The sequence below is a fragment of the Eptesicus fuscus genome, chromosome 3 (genome assembly GCF_027574615.1).
Source record: "Eptesicus fuscus isolate TK198812 chromosome 3, DD_ASM_mEF_20220401, whole genome shotgun sequence".
Lineage (NCBI taxonomy): Eukaryota > Metazoa > Chordata > Mammalia > Chiroptera > Vespertilionidae > Eptesicus > Eptesicus fuscus.
Window position 1 is genome coordinate 41,073,816 of NC_072475.1, and position 22,860 is coordinate 41,096,675.

Genomic DNA, 22,860 nt, shown 5'->3' on the forward strand with positions numbered 1-22,860 from the left:
GGTGGGGGGCGGGGCTGCAGGGCCATGAGGCAGCCAGGGCTGCAAGGGCCTACCCTTGCACAGATTTCGTGCATTGGGCCTCTAGTCTATAATAATCTATAATAATAAAAGTGTAATATGCTAATTAGACCAGACAGCCAAATGACCTTCTGGACGACCTTCTAGATGAAGCCGGGGCTGTGAGGGCTGAGGCAAGCCACCATGGCTGAGAGGACTGCGCCCCTTATACGAATTTCATGCATTGGGCCTCTAATAAAAGCATAATAAGCTAATTAGACTGGACAGCTGAACGACCTTCCGGATGACCTTTCTGATGAAGCGGGGCTGCGAGGGTGGGGCCCCTTGCACGAATTTCATGCATCAGGCCTCTAGTAGATCTATAAAGGGCATTGAAGGGGTTAGCTGATATAATGCCAAAAGCCTGGTACAGAGCCTTGACCTAGTGGATCCTCAAGAACTCTTCCTCCCTCCCTTCCTATGTACCTATGAATATACCGCGGGCTCCTCCTATCTCCTGGGTGGAAAGATTGGTAAGCTTTAGAGAATGCACTTCTTTTTTTTTTTTTTTTTTTTAAGGCTTGCACTCTTCAACTTCCTCATTTGGCTCCATGTCCATTTTTGCAGCTTCCCTTAAGAAGGGATTCTGAATGGAAAAGTGAGACCCAGTAACCCTCCTTCTGAGTCTTTTTGTGAAGCCCTGGGGTCATAGTGAGAGGGCCTGGGGAGGCTTTTTTCACTGATGCCAAGCTAAATGATGCATTCAATTAGGTGAGGTTGCCTTCAGGTGAAGATGAAAAGGACCCTGGCTGCCCCAGGAGAGAACATTTCCTCCAGGATGTTTTCACTGCACTTTTCCATCCCACTTTAAATAGCGCAGGTGATAAGGACTTTATGTGTGTAACCCCCTGAACCAGCCCAGCAGCCCTGTGTCACTTGCTGCTACAGAGAAAGAGAGAAGGGAAGGTTGTGCAAGAAGAGATGCTTTTGCTTTCCTTTCAATTTTTTTTTTCTTCCTCACTCGCCTTTTGGAAGGAAAGAAAATACAAGCACAAAGAAAGTAGCACTTATTTTACCAAAACTTCAAAAGACACCAAATCCAGGTCTCCAGGTAACTTTCTGGAGCATTCCAGTAACCTTTGATTATAGTTCCAATTAGGTTAAGTTTTGCTAAATGAGTTAGGTATTTCTCTGTGTCTGCCATGGTCCGATAATAGAGACAAATCAGTCATTTACTGTACATGTTAGTGAGGACTCAGGGAAGACTTTTAGAAGATTTGGGTCTTGGTCTCTCCAAAGAGTCAAAGGGCAGTAATTTCACAATAAAGGGCAGTGAGATTTGGACCTCGAGGTTATGGGAGAAACCCTGCTATCTGATCAGAGTGCAAATTGCTCTAAGGTTTGGCTGTCAATCACAGCACAATAAGTAGACCATTATATTTTACTGTCTGCTACTTGTATAAACTAAATGAGAACAGTTTGTATACTTCTGACCACTTCTTTGTACTTTGGGCTTTAAAAAATGAATATAGCATATGTCCAGTTTGGTCCTCAGAACTTCAAATACAAAGAAAATTGAGAAATACTTTCATAAAATAATTTTCTAATCTTCTCTGGATATACGAGATAAAGCAGTTTTTTGAACGATGCAAAGATAGAATACCGAAATTAGCCATACAAATATGAATACTGCCTGCCTGCCTATACTAGTATGCTTACATATTTTTACAAATAAATGGTATAGCCGGATTTAAATGCAGGTCTGTCCAAACTCCTACTTCATATAGCTATTGTGAAAATTAAATGTGACCAAAAAAAAAAAAAAAAAACCCACTAACTTAGAGCAGTGCCTGGCATGTAATAAGCACCCAGTAAGGGGATCATCACCCCAAAAACACACACACATTTCATTTTTACATCTATCCACAGGGCCCTACTCACTCCACACTCCACAGCTGACTGGGTGACACAGGAGCCTAACAACTGGTCAACCATCTGCAAGTAGACAAAGACGAGGCTACAAAGAGAAGAAGAAATCATATTCAAGGTGGAGGAACATCAAGGCTCTGTGGCAGGCTAGATGAGGATAAAAACACAGTGCTTGGAAAAAGACACCAGGTAAGGGACATGGTACTAGCTTGGTGGCAGGTCAGGAAATGACAGGATGCAGCATGCAACTGAGCTTGGCCATATGCTAGAGCTGGGTCAGAACCTACGTCTAAGTTCCTTTTTCTGCAAATGGAGTCACAGGTGTAAGACACATTAAAACCCTGAGTGGGTATCTGACAGCAATCAAAATAAATTCTCCTCTTTGTTTGCTCTGATATGTAGCCATATTTGCTTATGACCAAGTGCCTAATCTGGCTTGCAGACTATATATTTTTCCTATTTTTTCCCTCAGAAATGACTCACAAATTCTATATTATGTTACCCTATGCAAATTGCTTTCTGTAAACCCAGAATCATTATAAACATGGTACATCTGTTTTTAATAACTAAAGAAGTAAAATAAAACCTTTACTTTGGGAGAATATCCAGAGTTTTATCCTGAAGAAAAACTATATCCATCGGGTCCCAAGAGAGCCAGTTTGTGCATTAAGTGCTATTTGTTGGTTGGGTGATTGGAGAGTGGGAGTGAGGAAAAGGGGGGAAGTTGTTAGATCCAACACATCGTTAAGTGGAGTTTGTTTCTAAAAATGTAGCATCCAGAAGCTGGTGAGTAATCCTTCTTCGTAATGCAATATTATGTCACCAGATCTGCTGATCCAATGCACAATGAAAGTAATCCTCGATTCTGCAATGCTGGTGATATGGCAATCGCAGATGTGCTGAAACAGAAGTGCTCATGCCAGGCAGAGTTCAGGAGCCACAGAGCTAGCCAATTGTTGAGTTTCCGGTCCATACTTAACTCTAAGCCTACACTATCTGCAGAAAGGAGGAGGTGGCTAAGGATTCACTAGACAGCCTTCCAATCCTTTCTATTTCCTCTCTTTCCACGGAGTTGTAATTGCACATTATTTTAAATTTCCTGCCAATCTCACAACATAGTAATTATGAAGACAGTATGGGATGAGGGTTGTGGGAGGTAGTGGAGAAGAAGCAGGTAAGGAGAAAAAACTAACACTTGTGGCCATGTGCACTATGTTAGGCTCTCTAGATTTAAACCTCCCAACAACTCCACAGAGTTGGTGTTACATGCATTACACAACTATCCAGGGACAAAGCTTTATTTGGGATCCAAATCTGTGCAACTTCCAAGCTCTTTCCGTTATATTATGTTGATCCAATCATTTTATGGTCTATGCTTACATTCTTCTTAATGATCCCTATTACTTTCCAAAAAGAGGGCAATGGGTGAAGGAAATTTAGGGCCAATATTGTTTATTCATAGGTTTACTCAATGGTAACTCGGGGTTCCAATTCATTATGGCTGTTTGTGACTACTCCATGATATCAATGGTAATCTTTTCTCAGAAATTGGTTACATATCCACAGTATTAACACCCAGCCCTTCAATATCCAGGAAAGAGATTCTGATTGGTTGAACTTAGGTCACATGCCCACTTTTAATAGTTTAGTGGCTAGGAAAGGCAGGATCCCTTGACTGATAGTCAGCCAAGAAAATTGGATTGCTGTTACCAAAAAGCCAAAATAATAGATATCCACTGGAATGGTACAACCGAAACCTGCAATTACTTTTTCCATTATTTAAAATGTTATTATCTGTTCCTCTCCAGTTAGAGTGTAAACTCCATAGGGCATGGAAATAGACTGTTTTGTTGCTCTCTGTAAACCAAACAGGTAGCACAGAGGCCGATGTAGTTGGGGCTCAATAAATGTTTGTTACATGAATGGGCCAGATCCCACATGTTTTCTGAAGCCTCATTATGAGACACTAATAAATAGAGCTTGGTGCTTACATAAAACCCAGTGATTCACAGAAAAGAAGAAGTAAAACTGTCATTATTTGCAGATGGCATATTATATATAGAGAACTCTAAAGATTTCACCAAAAAAAGTTGTGAAAATAAATGAATTTAGTAAAGAAGCAGGATACAAAAGTAATATTCATAAATCAGTTGCATTTTTATACACCAATAATGAACTATCAGAAGGAGAAATTAAGAAAACAATCCCATTTACAATTGCAACAAAAATAATAAAATACCTCAGAATAAATTTAACCAAGGAGGTAAAAGACCTATACTCAGAAAACTATAAACATTGAAAAAAGAAATTGAAGAAGATACAAGTAAATGGAAGCATACACCATGCTCATGAATAGGAAAAATTAACATCACTAAAATGTTCATACTACCTTAAGAAAGCTATAGATTCAATACAATCCCTACCGAAATACCAATGGCACTTTTCTGAGAAATAGAACAAATAATCCTAAAATTATATGGAACCACAAAAAAATAACCAAAGCAATAGTCAAACCCAAATAACCAAAGCAATCTTGAGAAATAAAAACAAAGTTGGAGGTATCACACTACCTGATATCAGACTATATTGCAAGACTATAGTAATCAAAACAGCACAGTACTGGCATAAAAACAGACACATAAATCAATGGAACAAAATAGAAACAAACCTATGCCTATATGACCAATTAATCTATGGCAAAGAAGGCAAGAATATACAATGTAGTAAAGACAGACTCTTCAATAAATGGTGTTGGGAAAACTGGACAAAAGAAACTAGATCACTTTCTTAAACCATATACAAGAATAAACTCAAAATGGATTAAAGACATCAATGTAAGACTCAACACAATAAAACTCCTAGAAGAAAACATAAGCAGTAAACTCTTTGACATCACTCTTAGTAAGATCTACAGAAAACAATGGTAAGGAAGAACAGGTTGCCTAGTGAAATAATTTATCTTATTTAGCACCCCACCCAGTGCCATCACCATGTGGCCTCTTTGGAGCAGGACCACATGAGGATTTTCATGAGCAGAGGCATTTTGCCATTGTGGCTACCTTTCTCCATGAGAACAATTAGAAGTTATACTTTATGACTATACTGGTACAAAGATGCAATAAACCAGCCTGGATTCATTATGATATATTCATTATTATTATTACTATTGTTGTTGTTGTTGTTATTTCCACTTTTTCTTCTTATTTTAAACAGAATTAAAATAAAAATATTTATATGAGCCACTAAAAGTGCCATGGGTCCCATAGGCACGGTGCCTAATGGGTAAGTGGGCCCTGCTCTAGGGGCCACATGTAGGGACCAGGATCCCACCAGAGAGAGTTCTCCTCCTCCTTCCCTTCCTGATGGGATGCAGTTTCAAGGCAAGGAGCTGGTCCCACCTTTCTAGCTGGAATCCTAACTCAGGAGGTCTCTCCTTTTCTGGTCTAACATAAAAATAAACTGAGACCTAAGGGGGAACCTTACCTGCATTAACCTGCCACCGGGTCTCAATCATGCTGACTCTTACCCTTTCCGTTGCTAAGCTGTGGGAAAATTATGCCTCCCCAACACTACAGAGCCCTCCTCTTATTTATGTAAAGACCCCAATTAAGCTAGAAATAGAATTTAGCACTGCAAACATTGTTTAAAAAATGTTAAGACATCCAGTCCAGTGCTTCTGTTCATTATTCTCTGCTGAAACCTAATATTAGTAACAGCATGTACCGAGGACCTGGACCATGAATTAATAATGAAGCACTTGTACTGGAAAATATGTGAGCACCTAGTTGCTTTCTTTGGCAGGCACCCGCGGGGACAGGAGTTCGCTGTGCCTTACACATCACTTTCAGAGATGGTTTTGCAGGATAAAAGTAGTCATCGGTTATTTTGGAGGGATTACCTGCAGGGGAAAGATAACCGAGCACTCATTGACCACCCACCTGCCTCCCTTCTCTGCGGCCCAACCATTTCTCCTGTGAAACTTTCACTTTCCTCAAGTCCTTGGTCCCGTCAATGTTTTAACACGTGTAATTTCAATTATTCAGTTTACTCCACCACGAGATTAAGAGTGCCGTAAGAACAAAGAAGGAATTGTCCAGGGAAGCAATGTGGGACAGTGGCTGAGGACAGAGGTCACCACGGATTAAATCAGATGGAGGATGGAATCCTATCATGCTGGACCACCACATAACAGCTGCATGATCTTGAGCAAATTGTTTAATTTTTCTGATCCTCGGTTTTTCCTCATTAAAGGGGATAATAATGATTACCTTCTGGATGAATGTAAAGATTAGGATGAACCGGGGGAGCACCTGGTACAGTGCAGTGTACAGTGGCATTTCATGAATACCAGCTGTTGTCATTGTCATCATCACCATCATCATCATCGTTTTCCCCATCACCTTCTTTGGATCCCTACTACCTAGCATAATAATTAGCACACACTAATGTTTGTTGTATAAATCATGAAACACATTTTACATGTAATCCTTTGATCTAAAACAATGGCTTCAGAGGGCAATTTGTTTTGTTTGGCTTGGTTTTTGACAACATTAATTTTCACCTGTGTTTCCTCCTCCTTTGCTGCCTCATCCCTGCCTCCTGGGTGGAGGAATCTCTGACTACCTTGATAACAATGTCTCAGGGATGGTTTCCAATGGAGTCTCCACTGCTGATCGGTTTTACTTCCAAGAGAGTTTGGGAGAAATTCTCAGTCAGAAATGGTCACAGAGCCTATGGGAGCAATCAAGAGAAATGGTAAACCTGAACATGAAAATACATTTGAGTATTTGGCATTTGGCTCTGTATGTGTTGCTACAACTTTAAGGATTATTTGGTTTATTTCTTGCAGGGCAACCCACCTATCCTCTAAGACCAGGTTTTTTGTTGCTTCCTGCACAAGTAAAAAAAAAAAATGCCTTTCTACATCTGCAGAAAACAAGCAGTTGTTGTCATCACTATACTTGCCCTGTGAAACCTTAGCAAGGCGATAGAGTTACACATTCCGTTCCTCTGAGGGGAGCGCAGCATTTCATCTCCCCCATCGGGGCGTTGCTTCCAGTGGACCTGATAAACTTGGCTTTTGAGTTTTGTAGATTTAAACATTAAAAAATTTTAAACTAGACTAAAACCCAAAACACTCTTCAAAAATAAAACAAAAGGATAAAAGAAAGGGGTTAGAATTCTCCCTGCTGATGAAAACTAAGTCATTGGGGAAAGTCCAGTTGTTGTTGTTTTTCTGCTATTACATAACTGAGTGTAGTATGTGGCACAGGAAATAAGTTTGTTCATGCACCTGCACAGAAAAACCCACATCAACAAGTTTGCTGCGGCCGTCAATCTGTGGGACCAAGAGCTAAGCCTGAAAGCAAAGGTGAAATAAAATACGAAAATTGCACAGCAGCCGCAGAGGAGTCAGCTATCCAGAGGCCCCTGTTGAAACCCCATCTTTAGGGTAGAGTTTCAGACACATTTTGATGTTTTGGTCACCTGACCCAAGCTCTGGAACCCAATTGGTCTGCGAGTTTACAGGCTAAGTAATGATGTAACCAGAGTGTGTGGGAACCAGAAGGATGAGACAGATACAATTTTTCCCAGTCATTTATTAGACTTGGCTACTAATTCTGCTTGTTCCTCGGTTTGACTGCTGGTTATCAGGAAATTCGAACTACTTAAAGGACATAATGAGTTTATCTATACTCGAGGTAGAATTTAGTCACATTCATATAAAATTAAACCGCAGTTAGAATAGTAATTTGTGAAATCCAATTATTTATATTTCAATTTGGTACCAGGTATATTTTAATGTGTTGACATTTTGTCATGTACTCCTTTTTTAAAACTAAACATTTACATCACTTACAATAATATTCTTATGATGTCTAAAAAAATCCATCAAAATAAATATATTGGTTTATCTATGATTTTTTTTCTATCCCTTTTCTTAATTTGTAGAGTGTTTGTCTGAACAGAATAAATGTTTATGCTCATGTAATTTGTCACTATGGCAACTTTTGGCCTTTAAAATGCTGACACTATATGAGACACTACCAAGCAACCAAGAAATGATCCTCGTTTGACAAGAATAAGCAGAACCTGTTTGGCAAACTTCAGGTATAACCAAACATAGCAGGGCAAGGATAACTAAGGATAAAAGCATGTGCTGTTCAATCCACACAACTCCATGTCAAGAAAAAGGAGAGCATATTCAAGTTTCATGGCAAAAGCAGGAGATCTAAACCTGATAACAATACTTAAATACAAAAAAAAGAGATTTTTTTCTCTAAATTTCCTATACCCATCCCCCCACCAAAGAAATCATTTAAGTTATTTCTAATGCACTCACTTTATTATCTTTCTGATGTGTCAGCATGAGTTTGTGAGAAGTTTTGCAACTCATCATTTCAACTCTCTTCAAGACGGTCGTGCAGTTATACCTCACAAGTTATCATCAGCAGTTTTATAACAGGCACAAAAAAATGTCATAGGTCTCCAAACTGATGGTGTGGCTACACTTTATAATAAACTCCCTGTATGGTTTTTAAAAGTAATTGATGCGATAGTTTCGGTGGCATTTATTCTCATAGAAAGTATCCTCCAAATACTTAATCTAGTTAGCAAAAATGTCTTTAGGAAAGAAATCCCTAAAAAACAGTTCTTTATTATTGTCCTTGTGCATATCATGCCCAACACATCCACAATAGATATGGTGTCTGACATCTACTTAAACCTGTTGGGAACTATATCAAACATTAATGGGGATTAGTGTTAGAACTGGTGTAAACATAGCAAACACTCTGCCGAAAGTCCATGCTCACATTTCCATATGTTATACAGTAAGCAGAATCATTTAACCAGTGAGGGACTCAGGAGTGGTGTGCAGGGAGCGAGTATTTGGCAGGTGAGAAGCAAACACTCCCTGGATATATTTACTTCATAACACCAGCACCTACACACCTACCGAACTCTGGCCCTTCAGCTTTTCCTCAAGAGACAGGTCAAGTTCAAGACAGGCAATTTCATTATGAAAAGTTTCTACAACACAGATAAAAAAAAATGATTTAGTACTTCCAGGTGCACTGTAATTCTTGGCAGAAAAAGTTAATTCCAGGTGTGTAATCTCCTAAAGAAATATGTTGTCAAAGCTGGATAAAACCATCACATTAGAAAAATAGAAGTCCACCCGTGAACAAAGTACCAGGTATGGCTAGGAAAACTCTCTGCTCCATGTAGAAATTACAGCATAAAAGTGAAACTCCCTTTTCCTTATGTAAACATTGCTTGGTTTTGGGCATCTTTTCAAAAGAGGTAGAGCTGAACATGCAGGAGCATATAGAAATATGACATACTCTTGGTGGGAGGTTTGGGGTGGGGCCCCAGTGCCAAGCGAGACTCTAATACACAGACAAAGGAAAAAAGAAGATGCATTTTATAGCTTACAGATTTTTTCTTTTTCTTTTTTTTTTTTTAAGCAGCCGACCAACCAAATAACTCAATCAACAACAACAAAACCAACATTTGCCACACAGTGGAAAATGTTATAACAGCTTGAATAACAAGGGGGCCCTGGCAGGGGTGGGAATGGGCGTAGAGGGGACAGGAAGGGAGATCCTCATATTATGGAATATTTAAACTTTGTAATTCAATGCACATTTATTAATTGATTTCCTTTTAAGAGGCACTTATTTGTGACAGGTTTATGAACAATATAGCATGTACAGAGCACTGAAGTTCTCCCATGACTTGTTTGTATTTCCATATGTTCAGATGAAATGAATATCACATTTAATAGTATTACTAGCTGCTCTTGAAGTGTCTGCCAGCACTACATCCCGGGGGAGTTGTTACCACCAGATTAATATCCTGTGGGTCACTTAATTTAAAAAACCACATTACAGAGGCATTATGTGATTAGATGTACTACTCTTACAAGCCAGTTGGGGTGTGTACTTTGCATCTGGTTCAGAAAGGCTGGTGAGGCCAACTTATGAAGACCTCCAGTCTGGAGTCTCTGAGAGGCCAGTGATTGTACAGACATATGGACTTGTATAGAAAAATGTGTCCTCCATTTACCATCAGACACTGCCTGGAAAACAGGATCTAAAAGGAACAACTCACTGAGTCAGAAACAGCTGGTCAGAACTGGCTGCTTCAGACAGGAGGTGCTATCAATCCCCCATCAGGCCTGCTTGTCACCAAATACTCTTAGTAAATACAGAATCATGCTATTTCCAGGGGATGCTATCAACACCAAGTTCTATCGATTGTAAAGTAAAATACTTGTGAATTTAAAATATGCTCTTTATGCTCCCTTTAAGCATGTTCAAAGCTAGGCATTGGGCAGACCACCAAAACAACAGGAAGTGTGCCTTGTGAGTGAGCAAGAGGAATTTGCCATAGGGTCTGAGGCCACCCTGGAATGGGATGCCCAGCATTTCCTGCAGGAGTTTTAAATGGCATCAAGTGCAGAGGCCCCAGGCAACACAGAAGCATCAATCTTCATTTGGGGTCCACTATGGATTATCTGTAAGGAGATAATTCATTTAGGCTTCCTCCAGGCCAGGCCCAAAGAGGCCTCAGGCAGCCAGCAAGAGGGGAAGGAACTCTGAAAGGCATACCAGGTGGGACACTGTGAGCTGGAGAATCTATGTCTGAAATACATTGTGGGTATTTCTGGTTACATTCACAGTCAAAATAATGTTTTCCTTCATTAGCACACACCTGCTTGTTACTTATCTTTTTAACTGTCCTGGATCTTCACAAATACAGTACAGTAAAATTATTGTTTTAAAAATAAAGTCATTTTGTTCAGTACTTTAAACTGTCAATGGAAAAGGTTTTTTTTTCATCAAATATAAATTGAACTGATTGATTGTGAAGTACATTTCACTATGTAAAGGGAAAGAAATTTATTAGGAGTCAAGACTGTATGAGATGAATTGGACAATAAAATAGTGTGCTTATGGGTTTGCCAAAGCAAAAAATTCTCAACAGCCTCTCTGAAATTTCAACCAAGATCTTCTTCTTTGGAGGAAGGTGAAGTCTTAGAGAGGGAGCGGCATTTCAGTGACTGCTTTGGAAGGTAAAAGGATCGAGGATCACAAGTCTTTCAGCCCAACTGCAACCATCCAGGTTGCTCATTCTTTTTTTTTAATCTGAAGCAGCAGGAAAAACATCGAGGTGAGAAAGGGAGGAGTGAAAAGATGATCCTCTTTGTATTCTGTTCCACCATTTGCCACATTTCTAAAATGCAAGATTCCCGATCTCAAAAGGATGCAGTCTTTTGCTCTATTCATCATTTGATAAAGTACTAATAATTCCCAATGGCTGTATAATTACTGAAAGCAATTTCCAGTTTCTTGCATTTGTATCTTTAAACTGATAAAAGGTGGAGATCACTCCCAATTTGTACTGATCTAGACACTGAAATACTGTGCCAAATTGGGCCACCCTGAGTGGGTCACAGCATCTCTGTGTGTGTTTCCTTACATGTAAAATCATGACATTGTTTTACCTGTCATATTCATGAGGTTGTTGAGAAGAATTGAGTTCATGATCATGAAAATGCCTTCAAAGATATGAAGCACTGCAACAAATTCAAGGAATGGGGGGTAATTATGAAGATAATGATGACAACAACAAGAGAAGATACAGGTGGAAATTGTGTATACTTATAAAATTATGGCTTAATAGTTGCCATTTAGGAATTTTTATATTTTTTGCCACCCAGGACTGAGATACTAATAAAAGTTATGAGCACAATGGAGATCCTCGGATGAAACATGTCTTAAATATGCAATGTATATTGCAAAAGAAAAATCATAATATGCATATGTTTACATTAACTAGCACTACCAAAGGTAGCAAAGGCATTAAGGCAAAGTGTTCAACATTTTTCAGACTTCTGGAAAGTATCTTCCCTTCTTTGCCTACAGGACTCCCTACTCTTAAATGATGCTTGGGAAGGCCTAGTGATGGTCATCTTTACGCCTTTAGCCTGACGAGATACTGTCCTGTCCTATTCTAGTGCTGTGTTTTCTGTCAAAGAGTGAAATAAACATGCTTTTCAGTATCATCACGCAAGAGATTTTACTTTTGACCCTCTGGGTCTGCCTCAAATGACTGCTAAATAATGGAAGAATGAAAAAGAGGAAGCCTGAATAACAGTGAGAGCAAACTGTTAGAGTAGGCAGATCTATACTAATAAAAGGGTAATATGCTAATTAGACCAGGTGACTGGACATCTTCCGGATGTCCGACTTCCTTCCAGGCAGTTAGAGGGCGACCAGGCCGGTGGGGGGCATTTGGGGGTGGCCAGGCTGGCAGGGGGGCAGTTAGGGTATGATCAGGCAGGCAGGCAGGTGAGCGGTTAGGAGTCAGTGGTCCCGGATTGTGAGATGAATGTCTGACTTCCTGTTTAGGATCGGGCCTAAACCAGCAGTTGGACATCCCCCAAGGGGTCCCTGATTGGAGAGGGTGCAGGCCAGGCTGAGGGACCCCCCCCCCACCCCCAATGCATGAATTTCGTGCACTGGGCCTCTAGTAGGAAGATAAGAGCTGGGAGAGGCTGGGAGAGGCAGCTGGGGCTTGGAGGAAATAAGTGTGTGACAAACTGAAAATAGACAATGGAGGTGGCAGGCCCCTATGTGAGCAGGAAAGATTCAGAGCCCTCCAGCATGTGGTCTAACCCAGTGGTCGGCAAACTCATTAGTCAACAGAGCCAAATATCAACAGTACAACGATTGAAATTTCTTTTGAGAGCCAAATTTTTTAAATTTAAACTTCTTCTAACGCCACTTCTTCAAAATAGATTCGCCCAGGCCGTGGTATTTTGTGGAAGAGCCACACTCAAGAGGCCAAAGAGCCACATGTGGCTCGCGAGCCGCAGTTTGCCAACCACAGGTCTAATCAATGGCATAGCACCTAGGTAAAAGAGCCTCAGAGCTCAAAGATACATTTTTCTGAGACATGAGGGAGTGGGTAACTAGCTCCTTGCCTAGGGGAACTCCAGTCTAGGGATATAAATATCCCAAACCTCACCCAAGTGAGGCACTCAGTTAGGTCTCGGCCAGCTGAGTTGTCCACCCGGGTCCTCTCTGAGTGTATAGCTTTCCTACAAATAAATCCTCACCTGCTTTTGCTGTTATTTGGTGTCTCTTGTTTGAATCTATTCCTACCAGCAAGACGAGAACTAGGGGCCACAGAGTACTATCTCTGGCCAGGGGTGATCTCCAGCCAGAGACCTCCTCATCCACCACTGACAAAACTATACCCTAAAAGAAACAATAGTTTTCCGCCCTAACCGGTTTGGCTCAGGGGATGGAGCACCGGCCTGTGGACTGAAGGGTCCCAGGTTCGATTCCGGTCAAGGGCATGTACCTCGGTTTCGGGCACATCCCCAGTAGGGAGTGTGCAGGAGGCAGCTGAATCGATGTTTCTCTCTCATCGATGTTTCTAACTCTCTATCCCTCTCCTTTCCTCTCTGTAAAAAATCAATAAAATGTATTTAAAAAAAAAGAAACAATAGTTTTCCTAGTTTATCTCCAATGGGGATAAAGGCTTAATTTTGCAATATCAGTTGCTGTTCTGTTAAGCAACTACACTATAAAAATGTTATCTTTCTAGATATCTGTACACATCTCTACCCACAGCACCCTCCCAACACTAAGGCAAAGGAAAAGTATATTGATTTTCCTGGAAACTTACAGACCTTTAAGTCGACTAGCTGGAAATCTGTTTTTCAAATGGGAAGCTATGTCCTGCTTAGGTAGCTGAAGTTGACAGAAGAGCTTTAATTGATAAGGCATTCAAATACAAAAGCACTCGGCCAAAATCAAATACAGGGGCACCTTCTTAGGGCTGCTCTGAGATGAATGGCAATTATTTACACTCTACATTACTGCTCAGACACACAAAATAAGGCCAGACAAGAAGAGCAATGCTATCCATGGAGAAATGAGAATTACAGCATTCTAGATGGATAGATTTTTATTATCCTTGTTTTCAGATAAGTAAATTGTGAATGGAGGGCAGTGGAAAGCCTATGCCCTATTTTCTTGCCCAACTTCAATATCTTGTGCTAGAATTTCAAGGACACTTGAAATCATCTTGCATTCCTCCTATTGCCCATTATATTCCTTGTCTCCAGTGGGCATTTTCAGCTCTGCCAAGAGTGTCTGTGAATCTGTGCTGTTTGTCAGGACCAGAGGTTTGCTAATTATCCTAACTCCCCCTGCTGGTGGGTTTAACTACAACCCAAACTAAAAACCCTCTCATTTGAACAGCAACTGTTAAAAAACATTTTTCAAGTGACTCCACGTAGTAAAAGAGCAGGTCAGGAGAAGCAGAAAAACTTAAAAAGATGGTGAATATTACAAGAGAATGTAACTCACTATAATATACATAAATTGCAGGTTTGATATTATTTCTAAAATGAGCTTTTGTGATTAGATTTGTGAACCATAAAATAGATCTGTTGGTCTAATTTTTCCCTTATTCTCTTTTTTGTTCCCACATCCCTTCTCATTTGTGGTTTGTGATATTTCCCTTTGTCTCTAAGCTCTAGACTTCTACTTAATAAGTACCAATAAAGATTGGATGTTATCCTTAAACAGTGGTAGCATTCCCCACCTGCTAATTGCTTTATTTGTACTCACTGTTTCCGCCCTCTCATCAACAGGGCTTTAGCATAAAGGGCAATGAAGTAGAATGTGATGAGGCGAACAGGAGCCAGCCAAGTGAATGCTTCTGTAATTACACGGTAGCCTGGAGTAGCTCTTCTCAAATCAAATTATGAGCCTGGATTACCTAAAACTCTCAGGACACAGCCCAGGTTTTCACTTGTCTGTATGTTACTGTTGACAAGCAGCCCTCTTTCTTCTTGCCTTTATTCTTCACAGAGATTTTCAAAGCTCCAGTTCCAATAATATTCTCAAAGCAATGAAACATGGTGCAGAAGGTTGTTTTCTTAGATGGCTCACCTGACCCTGTGTATTTTATAACTTATTTTTAAAAATTTAAAGAGAAATAAATGTTTCTCATGTTTATAACCACCCCTTCATTTGCATATCAAAGTTTAATCCTGGCTGAGTTGATTCATGATTCTTTGGCAAATATTTATGCCTTGTCAACATCCCAACCACCCATAAGGCAACTGGAACAAAAGTCACTAGGTCTGGGCAATGTTTGGGTTCTTGTTTGAACACCTGACTGTCCCTTGGGAAATGTACAATGCACCGGAAATAACAGTAATAAGAGGAGTAGACTCAAGGTCAGGCCAGCTGGAATAGGTACTCAAAGCTTCAGCTGACTAGCTGTGCGGCCTTATACCAGCCACTTAAATTCTCATTTTCTCCATCTGCAACCCAAGGACATTGAACTAAACATCTCTAAGGCCCCCTCTAGGTCTGTGGTTTCATATATTCATAAGTACTATATGGGTAATATGCACAGGAGACAGTACATATTTAGCTGCAGTAGCTAAGCAAAGCAAGATAACAATCCATTTCTCAAATGGTTTAAATGCTATTAAATCAAGATCTGGTGTGTCAAAGATCAGGTCAACGCATGAACAAAATGTGGTAAGGCTTGGCCGGTCAATGGCTCCTGGAGAGAGCGCTGGGGTTTAAGGTTTAGTTCTGCCAGGCTCTGTATTGGGTTAGTCCAGTGGTCGGCAAAATCATTAGTCAACAGAGCCAAATATCAACAGTACAACTATTGAAATTTCTTTTGAGAGCCAAATTTTTTAAACTTAAACTTCTTCTAACGCCAATCCTTCAAAATAGACTCGCCCAGGCCATGGTATTTTGTGGAAGAGCCACACTCAAGGGGCCAAAGAGCCGCATGTGGCTCGCGAGCTGCAGTTTCCCAACCACGGGGTTAGTCCAACAAAGCTTCAGTTTCCAACACTTAAATTATGGCTCAAACAGAAAAAAATTCAAATCACCTCATTCCTATCTGTAATGTTCAGTGAATTTTACTCTATATTCTTGAAAAAAAAATAAATATTGGTCTGAATAATTATGAAATAAGTATTCTCTGTGCCATATTACTCTGTACTGAAGAATACTCTACTGGTTTACAAATATGTATTTAAAGCAGTCATCCTGGTGGGAAAGACAAGTAAGAATATAACCAACACAAAGGTAAGGACATTTTTCAGAAATGGTCTTCATAGCAATATGTTCTGATATTACACGCCAATTTCTTAAGGTGACTCTTAGCTATGACCAAAAAGATGATGACATTTTTATCTTCATGGCTAAAATCTTAATTTGGAAAGTCACATCAAACTAAACAGAAAATATCATTTGCATGTCATTTTTTTTAAAAAAAGTATGTTTTTAATACCAACACCTTTTTGAAATCATCCATTAGTTTAAAAGTCACAAAATATTCTGAGTTTTAATTGATTTCATTTGAAAACTAAAAGACTTAGTTAATGATACAAATTTAATTAAGGTTTCCATATTATTATTCTTGTAAAATTATAAACATAAATGCTAGCACCTTCTGAGTACTTTCCATGTTTACTTAAAACACAAGCTATTTCCACAAGACTAAAACACCCAACCAGTAAGCTCTCAACAGAGCCACTCAATGCATGAAATGACAGTGGCCCCAACAAGGACATGGACCTTGTCCCGAACCACGGTTGCCTCCTTTGTGAAGTTAACTGAGATGGATGGGCAAAAGAACACCTCTCAGGAATGCATTAGGTAAGCAGATTACAACGAATTTAGAACTTCCAAGTGCTCAAATTATACACAGATAGGGTAACAGGAATTTGATTTCTGGTATTTCAAGTCAAACCTGAAACCCCGTTCTAGAACTTTCCTGAAACATTTGAAGAACTTTTAAAGCTACTTTGCAAACTTGAAAGGCTAAGGTCAGCCCATTTAGGGTTTGCTCTTAACTACTGTTTTTCTCTTTTACTTGTAGTTGAAGCAGGCAGAAAAAATAAATGTTACCAAAAGTTAAGTATATAGTATTTGTCATTTCCAATTATAATATCCTCTCCTTTCTATATCATTTACTTGCCATCAACAACACTACATCTAACTTGTTGGTCTCATAAAGGTGGAAATTATGTGTATATGGATATGTGTATATAGATATGTAATATATATTTTATATATGTACAATATGTATTTTACATATACACATACATATACAGCAGAGAAAAGGAAGTATTACTTGGTTTTTAAGCTATTTAAAAAAAACAATTTACTGTTTTTTGTGCCTCCATTTTTTAAATGTTTTTATTAATTTCAGAGAGAGGAAGGGAGAGGGAGAGAGGGATAGAAACATCAATGATGAGAAAGAATCATCTCTATACACCACCTACTGGGGATTGAGCCTACAGTCCATGTGCCTCCATTTTTTATTCAGCAACTTATTCTCAAAACTTTCTCCTAAGTAAGCCTATAAGATATTCTTGAACAGAATAATGGTTACACACCCAGTATCTGAAGCCAGGCTATGGTTGCAATCCTAGTTCTACTTTTCCTTATCTGATAACTTTAGAAAATTGCTTAACCTCACTGTGCCTCAGTCTCCTCACCCATAAAATGGAGATAATAATGGCATCTATTTCATTGTTGTGAGGATTAAAAGCATTTATATGTACTACTAAAACAAATTTAGAATAGTGCCTACCATATAAGAAGTAGTATTTATTATATTTTATTTGAATTAGAATTAAAAGAGCCATAATGGCTAATAGGGCTAATATATTAGACTAGAGGCCCAGTGCATGAAATTCATGCACTGGAGGGGGGAGGGTCCTCAGCCCAGCCTGCCCCCTCTCACAGTCCAGGAGCCCTCAGGGGCAGGAGGAGACCCGGCGATCAGGGGAAGGCGATGTGCCATCACACCTCTGCTGCTGCCACTGCCAGCAGCACAAACCTCAGCCAGGCCTGGTTACCTGAGCCTCAGGCGGCCCTGCGTGGCTGGGGTCTGGGGGAACTGAGGGACTCCGGACACAGGCACACGGGGTGGCCCAGCCTGCCTGCCACCGCGGCAGAGCTGAGGGGACTGGGCGCCGCCATCTTGTGGCTATGGGCACAGCCATCTTTGAGGGGAAGCAGTCAATTAGCATATTCCCTCTTTATTAGATAGGATAGCAGCATTATAGAGTATTTTGGAGTTACGCCTAGATTTGAATGCAGGGCTCTGAAACTTACTACCTGTATGACCTTTACTCTCTTTATAGTTTCTTAATATGTAAAGTAGAAAGAGTAATACCTATCACCTAAAATAAATGTAATTATATTTGTAAAGGGCCTGGTATGGTGTAGTTTATAAATATTATTTTCCTGATACCCTCCTCTAAATTGGTATTATTTGGGCAGAACAGCTCTAAGAAGAACCAGAAACAAAGCAGAGAGACATTTTTAGCTCTTTCTATATTTCAAGAGGTAAAACAGTCCCTCAATGTCCTCACTTCCGTTACTGTCACTGTCAGTCTTGAATGAAAATGTAATGTTCTGTTTGACAGAGACCCTTGAAATGCCTGAGCATCTCTCAAAAGGCACAAAACTAGGAGAACTCTCAGGACCCTCTCACACTCAGAGAGCTGTATGTGGTCCCAGCAGGCTGTGGTCATAGAGAGCCCATTTGTATGTACTTGCCTAGATGGTGGACCACAATCCAGGCTGCCTCTTGTTGCCCCTATCAAAAAGCAATCACTGTTGCCCAGCTGGTGTGGCTCAATGTTGAGCATTGACCCATGAGCCAGGAGGTCACTATTCGATTCCCCATCAGGGCACATGCCTGGGTTGCAGGCTCAGTAGGGGGCATGCAGGAGGCAGTCAATGGATGATTCTCTCTCATCATTGATGTTTCTATCTCTCTTTCCCTCTCTCTTTCTCTCTCTGAAATCAATAAAAATATATCTTTAAAAAAAGCAATCACTGTTGGCCAATGTTCCAATAATCTCGTGATCTGTCATCTATAACTTCATCAAAAAAACCGATCTCAAATAGCTGGGGGTTCCCAGGATAACCTCCTTATATTGAAAATTCCTCAGAGTTACATTTCTAATAGGTGGTAGAAGAAATTTTCATGCCTCATGAAACAGAAGTGCAGTCTCTTTCAATACCTTCCAGGCCATGTTCATATCATGAGATACACGACATCAGGGCATATCTGAGCAGAGTGGAAAATTTTGGAAGTATAGATTGCAGGATCAGCATTCCTAAAATTGGGACCTGACTTCAGAAGGGCAGGATGGGGTCCAAAATACTTTGTCAGCAGCCTCAGTTCTTTTCTGAAGTTATCCTCTCTCATGAGATAACCTTTTACTATCAACCTTGTACTTGATGGTTTAAGAATTTTAGCCAAATTGGTCCCTTACCAGCTTCTGAACATAAAGACTTTCTGGACATCCATAACTTTGTGTGAATAGGTATCATAATTATAATCCAAAAATAGGAAAGACCACATATCCATTCAACCATTATAACGTGTATGCCAGATAAATTGGGGAGGGAAGAGTGGAGGAGAGATGCATAGATGAGAAATACTGATTTCATCCAACTCTGAGGTAATATATACTCAAAGGGGAGAGAAGCCCTCCCCCCCCCAAAAAAAAAAAAAAAGATGCCCAAATTATGTGATACACCATGATGCTGTACCAAAAGCAGTGGTTTGTTGCCACAGACTCACTCCTCATCAGTGACTGTGAGATTTGGGTCCAGTTACTTGGTTTTTTAAGCCTCAGTGTCTATATTATGAGGATAGTACTACTTTATTTTGAGGAGTATAAGGATTAACTAGAAAACATGTAGAGTGCTTAGCACAATAACTACCATGGGATTGATAATCAACGAAGATTTGTCTTCTTCACTCCTTGGATATTCTTCAATGATAGTATGAGCTTTCTATTTAGTGTCTACTCTTAGCATAGCCTATCCAAAAGTATTTATTTAATCTTTCACCAGATTTCAAAAATGAATGTCATGTATTAAGCTAAGATGCCAATTTCAGTAAATACCAAAGTTTTGAGATTTAGTACTCCTAGGCCTCAAATAAAGTTCAGGTAGCAAGGATTTGATTTTTCCCTAATGCATAAATTAGAGGAGTAAGACATCCATAATATAGGCATTGGGCACCATTTGTCTAAATTAGTACAATATCTTTTTCACTGAATAGCATTTTATCATTGTTACCAAAGACATATTTTCCACTGTGGGTTTTGACTACATCAACTTTCACCTCTTCTAGGACTTATTATTACATTTGAATAAGAAATATTATTAGACCCAAGGAGAGCAACTAGCTGTTCTCATACCTGCCTGACCATCATCTTATTCCTTCACTATACAAACTCATCTCTGAGTGGGCTTCAATGTTTTAGATAGAATTAAACAGAGTAGAAAGAATTGGGGGAAAAAAAGTGATTTTTCAGGTCCATTTCAACCCTGCAATGTTGTGATTTTAAAGTTATAAAATCCAATTTTCCAAACTATCACTTCCTCCCCCTCCCACCAGAGTCCTTCTATTCTTTTCAACAAGTACCAAAATGAGAATGCACACACATCCCCATACACTTGCTTCCACAAAGCCTTATCCAGAATAGAAAGTAAACCTCTTTACTTTCTCATTACTTAAGACTGTGGTTTATAAAAATTCTTCCTGATCTTTAGCCACTTTCCTTGTATAGCACCCAAGCCCAGCACTAAGCATGTAATTAGCACACCATAAATACCTGTTAATTGATTGACAATGTTAATATTATTCATTCTTTTCATTTCACATACTTGTTCAGTGTTTTACCTGTTGTCTATTTATCCTCTACGCCTACCTCCATTGTTGTTTTCTCTAAAACTACAAGCTGCAAAGTGTAGGAGCCACGTTTCTTTGACTCACTGTGGATAATGGGCTGTAGAGAGATGCTTAAACGGGCTTTTCAATTGATTGATTAATAGAACGATTGATGGATGGATAGAGGAAAGGATGAATGCATTACAGCATTCTCCATTTGCTATTTCAACAGACTAAATTTACCAAAGGGGTCCCGTTCTGCCCTTGCCCCCTGAACAAAGCAGCAGAGGTAGGTGAGTGAGAGGGTCAAGGAACAGCCGTCCCTACCGCACACAATAGAGGAGGGTGTCTTGCAGTGGATAGAGCTTCTTCTTCCACTAATTACTGCAAAACATCTTTTGAGGCAAGGTGGTTATTTTCTATTATTTCTTGGTCATTTTCTTAGAATAACTTGTATTTTTTTAAGTTATAAAGGGGGGGAGGGGACTAACAAGGCACTCTACTTCTTTTTAACCCCACACTTTTTAACTTTGAGTCGCAGTAAGCGCAACTAATTCCCATCGTTGATAACTTACTTGATTTTCTAGCATACATTCCATCTATAAATGGACTTTCATAAATCTAAAAGAAGGAGAGAGGAGATACACAAAATTTCAAATCTTTAAACTGTAAGATTTAATTTAGAATGCATGCTAATTTCAAGTCCAAAATAAGGGTATTGGATTCAAGTATATGAATTTTTTCCCCCAATTGTTTTAACCAGATAGAGGAGCGGAGAGGACTAGACCCATGGAAGCAGGCAAAAGATCTCCAGGTTTTCATGAATCCTGGCTAGAGATACAGAGACATGTCTCTGCTTATGTTTATTTCTACCAGGGCTACACATAACATGCAAGAAAGATGAGTTCCCCAGGAGCTACATCCTATGGGCATTCCTGGGGCACTAACTAACTAAAAATCTATTACTCTTTTTTGCCACTCAAGAAAGTATATCAGAATCTCATAAGCGAATACACTAGCATAGAGTCAAACATTTTATAATTATTTATTCATTTACTTATTCAATCCTCATCAAATCCTCAATGTTCATTATGTAGGTGAGACCAGCCACGATGGTGCCCGTGCCCTTCCCTTTCCCGTTGGGACCATCATAGTAGTAAGTGAATTGTTTATTCATTCATTTATTCAAAAATATGTATTGAGGACCTACTACTTGCAAGGTATGATTCTAGGCCCTGCAAATACATAGGTGAAAAGATATACAATTTCTCTGCTCTCATGAAGCTTCTATTCACATACCTTGGCCCATTCTTTGCTAGTAATGAAGTGGATACAGTGCGCAACTGGTTCACTCATTCTTCCTCTTTGGCTCCTTAACAGTGTCCTATGGGCTGTATAGAGAACAGACAGAAGTAGGATCTGAGCTAATGGGAAGATATAACTCATTCCTCAACAAATCTTCAACGTCCACTATGTATGTGAGACTGGCCAAGATGGTGCCTCTGCCTTTCTCCTTAGCATGGGGACCATCATAATAATATGGTTCTATAATCACTCTAGAAATCTTCATTCGCTGTAATGGTAATTGAGACATTTATGAATCCTAGTGAAGCTTAGTATGCCATTGTAGAAGAATAACTCACAATAGATTTATGTTAGATTATAAATTTTTAAAATCATTTTACAAAACATACTATGCAGTATAATAGTTTTAAGACAGTTTTGTTGCATAGACAAATATGGCTAGAATATATAGCAACATGTTGGCAATGGATAGCTCTGGGTAGGCTTGTGGGTGTTGTGCATGTGTGAATACATGTGTGTGCATGTACTTTTCAATGTTTTCTAAATTTTCTACAATAAAAGTATTTATTGAATTTTCTAATCAGTGGGAGAAAAAATGTTGTTGCTCCCAAAGACTATCCTATCTAATAAAGAGTGAATATGCTAATTGACCATCACACCCTCAAAAGATGGCAGTGCCCACAGCCAATAAATAGGGGATATGCTAATTGACCATCACACCCTCACAAGATGGTAGCACCCACGGCCACAAGATGGTGGTGCCCAGTCCCCTCAGCCCCACCTCATCCAGCCTCAGTTCCCCAGTCCCCTCAGCCCCGTAGGAGAGGGCAGTTGGGGGTGATTGGGCTGGCAGGGGAGGGCAGTTGG